Raw genomic sequence first — 9896 nt, 5'->3', positions numbered from 1 at the left:
CACCCTCCGGATAGCGATACACTCCTGCAACCAATCTGCAACACTAGCGCTAAAGACCTGTGCGTTACCATTGTTGCAGGTTCTTCAAAGTCCCTCCTCCTGAGCCTGTCCTCCAAACTTCCGGCGAAGCGATCGCCATTTTTTTTCTTCGAGCGAGCGGGGATAAACGCACCAGCGAGCCTCTTTCTGTTTAGAGGCTTCCCTGGCTTCAGTCCTTTACCTTTAGTCACTAAGCACAAACCACATAAAAGCCCGTTTGCTGAAATAAAGTCCCTTTATTTTTTACACATTAATTCAGCCGAAAATCGGGCCCGTGAGAGGGGGGGGGATTTTTTTTTTATCACTCGAGGCAGCGTGCCAACGATCATACAATCAAACGACAGCTCACATTAGGCAGCTGGATGGGTCTCTCCGTTGCAACGAATCTACCTAGATTCGTTGCTATGGGTCTGTTTTTTTTTTTTTAAACCTTTCTTAAAGGGAAAGGGGCTGTTTGGGAGCATGCTAACGGCTGCCCATTGGCTGCTTGACGGCCAGGGGCGGGACGAGCTTGGCAATAGCGCTTCCTTTCTAGCGATTTCTGCCGAGACCGGAAGCCTGTGGGAAACGCTAAAAAACGCAACTGATTCCACTACAAAGGCAGGTATGCATAACGACGAATTCCACTATTTTAAATGGCGATTTTTCATTCCGCAAACAATTTGCAACAAAGATCCCCATGCAAAAAGGCCCTCAGTTCTCCATCACCTATTCAGTCTTTTCATGAAGAATATTTGGAAACAATTTTAGGGAGCTGTTCATTTGAGAGATGCCAGGAAGAAATAACCTCAGATAATATGAAAGTGTGCGTGTGTGTAGGGGGGGGGGGCTGTTGTAAGCCTTGAAACAAAAATGGGAAGATCATTTTATAATGTATTTAATGGAAACATTTCTCATTCTCTATTAGCATATAAGCTAATGTTTTGTCACATTTACAGCCTCAGGATTTTGTGACACAAGTTAAGATTAAATGCCATTTGCTCTTTACAGACTAATAAATTCTAGGATTGGGCTTTACCTCAGCAGACTTGTTTAAATAATTTCCTCACTGATTAATAACTCTTTTTTGCAGTTATTCACAGCAAGTAATCATACTATGATTACCCCTAGATGCTAGTGTTGTTATTGCTTATATCCAAGGAGTGGAGATGAGAGAAATACGGAATCCAGGTAATTACAGACTCAGCTCTCATGACTATGGTTGCAAATTGTTAGGCAAAATAATTTTTCAAATTGCTGGGAGAGTGAAGTATACAAAAAGGACATTTGCACAAAAGGGCAGGTTTTTGAGCTGAATTTTTAAAATCTATTTTAAATAAAACTATTTTTTGTAAAATAATTGGACATATAGCCAATTTAAAATGTACTGAAACTTCTGATGCTTTTAACCAAGTCACACCACAGATGTTCCACAGAACAAACATTAACAGGGATTATTTTTATTACTATAGTTCTGAGAAGGGCCATTTATTTATTTTATTTATTACATTACTGCCCTCTCCTAAGGCTCAGGACAGTTCACAGAACAATACATTAAACTGACTGATTATAATATATAAAGATACCAGTAGTAATAACAATAAACTGAGGATAACATTCTAACAATGAAAAATCTAACAGGCCCATGGTTGGTCAGATCTATTGTATGGGTTCAAGGGAGGGAGGATTGGGGTCCTGTAGGTGTTGTTTAGTTTGGGTCGACCTCAACCAAATGCCTTGTGGAGGAGCTCCCTTTTCAGGCCCTGTGGAACTGTTTTAGTTCCATCAGGGCTCTGATCTCCTCTGGGAGCTCATCCTACCAGGTAGGAGCCAGGACAGAAAAGGCTCTGGCTCTGGTTGAACTCAAGTGAACTTCCTTGGGGCCAGGGATCACTAGCCAGTTGGAGGTGGCAGAACGCAGGGATTTTTGAGGGGTGTTGACAGAGAGACGGTCCTTCAGGTACACAGGGCCCAGACTGTGGATGGCCTTGAAGGTAATTACCAAGATGATAAGCCTGATCCAGATTTTGACTGGTAGCCAGCACAGCTGTTGGAGGATGGGCCGATGTGGTGCCTCCATGGTGTTGCTGTGAGGACCCTGGCCACTGCATTCTGGACCAGTTGCATTTTCCATATCAAAGTTAAAGGTAGGCCTGCATAGAATGAGTTGCAGAAGTCTAGCCTGGAGGTGACCTTCATGTGGATCACTGTGGCTAGGTGTTCCAGGGCCAAGTAGGGAACTAGTAGTTTTGGCTTAGTGAAGGTGGTAGAAGGCCAGCTGCGCTACTCTTGTAGAAGAAGAAGAAGAAGAAGAAGAAGAAGAAGAAGAAGAAGAAGAAGAAGAAGAAGAAGAAGAAGAAGAAGAAGAAGAAGAAGAGTTGGTTCTTATATGCTGCTTTTGTCTACCCAAAGGAGGCTCAAAGCGGCTTACAGATGCCTTCCCTTTCCTCTCCCCACAACAGACACCCTGTGGGGTGGGTGAGGCTGAGAGAGCCCTGATATTACTGCTCGGTTAGAACAGTTTTATCAGCGCCGTGGTGAGCCCAAGGTCACCCAACTGGCTGTATGTGGGCGAGTGCAGAACCAAACCTGGCGTGCCAGATTAGAAGTCCACACTCCTAATCACTACACCAAACTGGGTCTCTTGTGACCTGAACATCCATGGAGAGGGAAGCATCCAGATCACACCCAGGTTCCTGGTAGTGTGAGCCTCTAATAGTTGCACTCCGTCCAGGTTGGACAGATGTGCTTTCTTGATTGGACCCTTCCTGCCCAGCTACAGGACCTCTGTCTTTGAAGGCTTCAGCTACCACATCACTGCTTCCAGGCAGCTGGCTAATGCTTCTGGGGGAGAATCAGGGCAGTCATCCATCATGAAGAAGAGCTTGGTGACAACCCAGCCTGAACATCCATACTAGTTGGGCAAGATGGCACATGAAGATGTTAAATAGGATTGGAGAGAAGACTGCTCTTTGCGGGACTCCGCATGTGAGTTGGTGGTGGCTTGAAGATCTCTATCCTAGTGCTACCCTCTGTGTGTGACCCTGGAGAAAGGAGATCAGCCATTGAGGGGCTTTTCCCCAAATTCCAGGGTCAGCCAGGTGATGAGCTAGAAACTCATGGTGTTGAAAGCTGCTGAATGGTCTAATAATACTAGCTGCACCAACCTGCCTCAGTCCAACTGGTGATGGAGGTAATCCATCAGGGAAACCTGGCTATGGGGCTGTTTCTACCCCATAGCCAGGCTAGAAACCTGACAGTGATGGGGCTAGGATTGAAGCTTCTTCCAGGAATGCTGATATTTGCTCCACAGCAGCCTTTCCAATCATTTTCCCCAGGAATGTAAGGTGCAAAACGGGTCGGTAGTTGTCAGGCTCTTGCAGGTCCAAAGATATTTTTTCACCAACAGGTGAACCAACTGCCTATTTTAGGTCCTCTGGGAATTGATTGATTATCAATTGTCTGGGAATTGATTGATTATCAATTGATTGATTATCAATTGGAGAAATTGATTATCTGCTGGAGGGGCCCCTGATTGTGATGTCTGGTATTTTTATTAGCCATGATGGGCAGGGGTCTAGTGGGCATGTGGTTGGTATCGCTGGTGTAAGCATCCTGTCCACTTCAGTCAGTGTGAGTTGTCTGAAGTTACTGTTCTCTCCAAAGATGGTCAAGGGGCCTCTGTGTATTCATACCATGTAAAGAAATTAAAAACCTTTTCAAGTAAGTTTTTGGTTGTATGTTTTGATTTTGCAGCTCCTAAAGCTACTTCTCTAATTATATCTAAACAAATTGTAAGGAGGATATATTGTATCAAGGTTCTTTTGGTATTATATTTTATTATACTTCTATATAATCTGAGCTTTTGACTTAAACTTGTTTGGAGGCATTACTGTAATTGTTTTACCATTTATGACAATTGCTGCTATAGTTGAAGAATGCTACAAAAGAATACTTTTGCAGAAAGATAAACTGATTGGTCAGTGAAAAAGGAAACCAGTCCCACAAAGAATGCAGTGGTTAAATACAACCAAAATGGACACCGGTCAGAACACTAAGTAACTAAAAGAAGTGGTTCAAGATTGGAAATCATGGTGGCAGTTGTGCCATAGGATTGCCAAGAGTTGGACTCAACTGAATGGCTAACAACATCAAACCACATCAAAGTTCCAGATGTTCTGAGCTTGAATTAAATGAAGAATTCATCTTGCAGACAGATCTATAACAGTTATTCTTTGTCATTCTCATTCTGTTCCAGTAATGCATTTCAAAGTTTCCTTAAATTTATATTTGTGATTGTCTCAAAGCATCCTATAGCCATGACATTTAATTGCACCCCAGCAACATGTTTTCTCTGCATAAAATGTTTCACTTAACTGTCCACAAATTATATGGTGCTATTATACTTGCTGTGGCTTTCACATTAACAGAGCGCTTAGTAGTTTGAAGAAATAACGGTACTAGAAAGTTATAAATCATAAATAATAGTAGAGGAAGGAAATAGACAGACATCAATGGTGCCTTTAAAACGAGTTATATTTTTATATGTCAGGCATCAAGGCCTCTGAGGAGAGATCAAATATACTTCTCACTTCTCATGCCTTGAAAGCCTCTTGCTGGGTTCACCATAAGTCAGCAGTTACTTGATGGCACTTTGCACACACACACAGGGAGAGAGACAGACAGACAGACACACACAGAAAGAGAGAGAGAGAGAGAGGAGGAAGAAGAAGAGTTGGTTCTTATATGCTGCTTTTCTCTATCCAAAGAAGTCTCAGATCTGCTTACATTCACTTTCCCTTTCCTCTCCCCACAACAGACACCCTGTGAGGTAAGTGAGGCTGAGAGAGCCCTGATATTACTGCTTGGTCCGAGCAGTTTTCTCAGTGCTGGGGCGAGCCCCAGGTCACCCAGCTGGCTGCAACTGGGGGGAGTGCAGAATCAAACCTGGCTCGCCAGATTAGAAGTCCACACTCCTAACCACTACACCAAGAGAGAGATAGCATGAATAGCCAGTCTGAAATCTCAGTATCTAGCTGTTTTGTTCCTTAAAATACCTTTCCTCTACTAAGTAAATATAATAATTTTATTATATTATATATTATATAATAAACAGGCCAGGCTTTCCTTTCCTTCACATTATCCATTATGACTATAATGTTACCTGCTCATTCCTATGCATGCTGCAGTGGCTGAAGCCCAATACAAAAATGTGGATTCCATATATTTGTTTTTGGGTACCTGCAATTGACACAATTCTTACAAAAATCATTACAAACTAAAACTGTACTAATAGAAACCCATTGTCATATATAAGCAAAGGCCCTCCAAAACCTGGTCTGTCATGGAGGTGATATCACAGTATTTATTTATTGCATGACATATGGGTAATATATTCTGGAGATCCTAAGATTGTCTGGCTGCCAGGCAAGAGATGTGCAGAGGTGTTTTGCCATAGCTTGCCCATACATCACAACCCTAGGGCATTTCTGCACATTAGTAAAAATAGCGTCATGCCCACGGAATGGCAAAGTGCAACATTATATCATGTCCCCCCATCCTCCTCACCGTTTTGCTGTCTTGCTTTTGTATGCTTTCTTTTTGTGTGTCTTACCTTCCTCGCCTGCCGCTGGAAGAGGCAGAAGAGAGCAACATGCCTTACACGCGTTGCACTTCTGCCTCTCAATCAGTTCAGGAAACCAATCCCCTTCCTCCATATTCTGATGCCATTTAAAGGTCCTGCAATACCCGCTAATATTTTTTTTTAAATCATACTTCTCTGTTGCAATGCCTATACATAGAATCATAGATGAGTAGTGCTTTTGAACACCACCCCTTAAGGGATCATGAGTAGGCTTGTGCATGAAGGGCCTGATTTGGCACTTCGGTGCCCATGGAAGTCAATGGCGCTATAGACTATAATGGCAATATTGGTGTTCCCACCTTTCCTAGGGCCGGGGGGGGGGTTGAGGCACAGCCTCCACACTTTCAGGGTAGCTCCGGGAGGCTCTTCCCTGAATTCCCTTCAAACTGCAAAATGATTGGTCCAAGGGTTCCACATTTAGGGACTCCTGAAGAGGGTGCCCCCATCCCTTCATTATATCCCATGGAGATAGCACAGACCATTAGCAATCTGCTGTGGGAAGGCAACCTTCTTCCAAGTCTATCAAGAATAGGAAGTGGTGTATTGGGTTGATCTGGTGTCTAATAATTTGGCAATGGAGAAAGAAGTTTTTCCCCCATAGTAGACCCACTCTTTCCATGCATAACTCCCAAATGAATCCTTAATTATCCAAATTCAGAACAACCAACTTGTCAAATATAAAAGTGACAAGTGGAACCTGTGAGACAAGTGAAGACAAATATATCCTTTTTCACCATCCTCTCATTCCCTCTCTGAGTCACCAACGTATCAGCCATCCCAATTGCTTGCAGCACCACTGCCTGACTAAATAGGACTATATATATATCATTTGCTTTCCTCTTCCCCCACTGTCTCCCACAAATGTTTTTTCTCCTGCAGCTGCCAAAGCAAAATGCAACTGTTTAAAGGGCCACAGCAGCACCCAGCTTCAAGAGTGCATGTGTAGGTGCTTGCTCACTCTTTCTTTCTCTCTCCCCTTCTTCCCTTGCTGTTGGAAAGGAAGTAAGAAAAATTATTGGGATTTCTAATTTATGTAGATTCTTAGATGATAATTCAGGATCAGGAACCTCATTCAAAATTAAGTAGTAGTGCAACCAGCCTTTAAAGAGGGGGGCAGAGAAGGTTGGGGGAGTTGATGATAGAAGTGATATGATGCTCCCATAGGAGTAGGGTAGGGAACAAGGTCAGACACACTGGAAAAGCTTGAATGTCCACATTTCCATATTGGCCAGCTCCAATTCAGATCCCATTAGCCCTCAATTCAAAAAGTGAAAAATGGATTTCAGAGGATTCCCTTGCTGTGGGGCACGTTAGGGGGCAAATCGGGTCTGTGCTCGAAAAGGGGAATCTCAGTGCATAAATGGACAAAAAACTTGATCTTATGCAAATGTGCATCTGAGCCAGAACCCTAGTGCTGAGACAGTCATAGGGATACCTAAATTGCATCAGCGTAAACTTCAGAGTATTGGAGCTGGATTTTTGGATTATGAACAAACAAACTCTGGCTCACTCATCTGGCCTTCCCTCACCCTAACAACAATACAATGATACATATAGTCATTGTATGACTCCCTTCTCCTATGTTTCAAAATGTATTAACAGGTGGCTGAAGGACTCTAAAAGGCATTACTATACCAATATAATCAGAGTCCAGTGGCACCTTTAAGACCAACAAAGATTTATTCAAGACATGAGCTTTCGAGTGCAAGGACTCTAAAGTCTGATGAAGACTAAGAACTGACCATCATAACAGCAGGAATATAAAAGGAAAAGTTAATCTTGTTACATTAGTAAACTGTGTCACAGCATCCACACATAGCCACATGATAGCTCCCTCTGACGAAGAGTGCTTGCACTCGAAAGCTCATGCTATGAATAAATCTCTGTTGGTCTTAAAGGTGCTACTGGACTCTGATTCTATTGTGCTACTTCAAACCAACACGGCTAACCATTTGAATCTATTACTATACCAGTCCCTAACAGTATGCAGCTAGGATGGAAAACTAAAGCTGAAATGTAATACACTGTCTATGAATAGTAAATCTAAGTACCCATCAGTTGCTGCCTAGCAAGACCAACCAGTAAAGCTTCCACTGATATTAGCAGGCTCAATGTTTCACATACAGTGCTGATTCTGAACTTCAGAAAAAACATGGGGAAATGTCACATGAAAAATCTGGCACTGAGATATTATTTCAATAGCCCTAACTGCAATTTAGCTAACAACATTTTTGTGTGAAGTTTCTCAAGCAACAACTGAGACATAGTCATGAGGCAGATTCCTAGCATACAGTGCATAAAAAGGTCAATAAAAAGCATGTAAGTAACAAGCTATTCCAGCAATAAAATTAACCAGTCAGGCTGCTGACATAAATTACATGCTGAACATAGCTATTAATGTTTCCTATTTAATCAATTCAACAGCACCTCATTAATCCTCTTATTTGAGATCCTAAATATTCATTAAGAAATGCAGCAATGACTGTTAAAAATATTCATGGGAACTGAAAATATTTCTCCTTCATTTCAAGAGACTTGCTCTTATACATTTCTGGAAAATTGTTGGGTTTGCTTATGGTTTAATTTTGCAGCTATGTTCAATTGTCACAGCCTGTGGATAAGAGTCAGAAGGCGGATCTTTTGGGGAGTGGCCAGGCTTGTGTGTGAATTCTGAGCCCGATTGAGAGCTTGCATTTCTGGGTGGCAGGAACCCATCAGAGGCAGACACCCGGCGGGGGGGGGGGTCTCCCTGGGTGCCACCTCCCATTGGTCAGCAGGCCAAATTCCAGGTACCAGGCTTGTCCTTTTTCAGGGTTCAAAACAAGCATGTGGAAAGGCAGCATTGCATTAAAAACTAATGGGAATAAACTTGCAGGGCAATCTGGAAAAGGAAAATGAGAGCTGGGGAAACAAACGGGGGGGGGGGGGAGACTACTTTCACCTATTTACTGCCTGATCCTGCTATGGGACCCAAAGTCTATGTATTTCTAGGCACAATCTTTTTGGGGGTGATACTTTTGGGAAAAATGAGAGGGAGAATAGGTAACCTTTTATTTGAGCTAGACTAGATGCATTCTTTATCAGACACAGCTAAACTGAAAGAGAAGGCAAAGAGGGAAGGGAATTTAGACAATAAAATAAAATGTACCAAAATAAGGGAATCTAACAGAAAGCAAGTTAATTGGAGACTACAATAAATTCATGTTTCTAGTAGAGGTTTCTAGTAGCGGTACTTGTATTAAGCTAGATGTGCTTAATTTTGGCTAGTACAAGCAGAGATTGCTTAGGGACTTGTGTGCAGGTTCTCAGAGAGAAAGAACTGCTGCTCACATTTTTTGCTCACATTTTTTGGCAGTCTGAATGAAATAGATGAGGGAAATAACTGCATTTGACTTTACCATCATGGTTCCATCACACTTATCCTTAATACATGTGAATTCATAGAGTTATCCTTAATACACTATGAAACTGTGCCATGGGGATATTACCCTCATCTCATCATGAATAACTTGTTTTGCCTATTACAGAACCCTTGAAAGTCAGACAAACCACAGTGGCTGTTAAGTTTCAAAAGCTGGGATGAAATCATATTATTTAGAAAGTTCTGTTCACTTTCCATAGTAGTAACACACAAACATGTATTGGATCCTCTTGCTGCAAAATACCATTTCTCAAAATGGTTAATCCTCAGTGATGGCAATCTTCTTCCTCCAGCACCAGAATAAGTACCAAAAGATTTTTCATAGCATTATCTAAGTTCATCAACCAACTTTTCCAGGTTTGAGATGCATGAAACAATAACACTCTGGGTCCAAATTTTACAGACTAATTTCTCCCTAACTCTTTTCATTATTTTTTGTTTCCTTTTAATACAACACTGTTGTTACCATATTTCATATTATTTTAAGTGTTTTGGTGCCTTTAGGCTAGTATAAATTTTCATATAAAACACTGTAATGATGATAATTTGAGGATCTACCATTCCTTATAATAATTTTATAATGTCACCTGAAATTATAAAGGATAGAGAAATAATCACCTCTTTTCTCTCAAAAGTTATGTTCTTCAGTTTCAATGCAAATCCAAAAAGGGAACCGAAATCCAACCTGAACAGAAATCAGGAACCCAAAGGTTGAGCTGCAAAACAATATTTAAAAAATCATTATAAATATGTATTAAACAAAGTGCTCCCATAATATATTTAAATTATATATTATGTTTTAAATATATTATT

Source organism: Paroedura picta, chromosome 9 (assembly GCF_049243985.1).
Source record: "Paroedura picta isolate Pp20150507F chromosome 9, Ppicta_v3.0, whole genome shotgun sequence".
Classification (NCBI taxonomy): domain Eukaryota; kingdom Metazoa; phylum Chordata; class Lepidosauria; order Squamata; family Gekkonidae; genus Paroedura; species Paroedura picta.
This window is presented reverse-complemented; position numbering follows the sequence as displayed.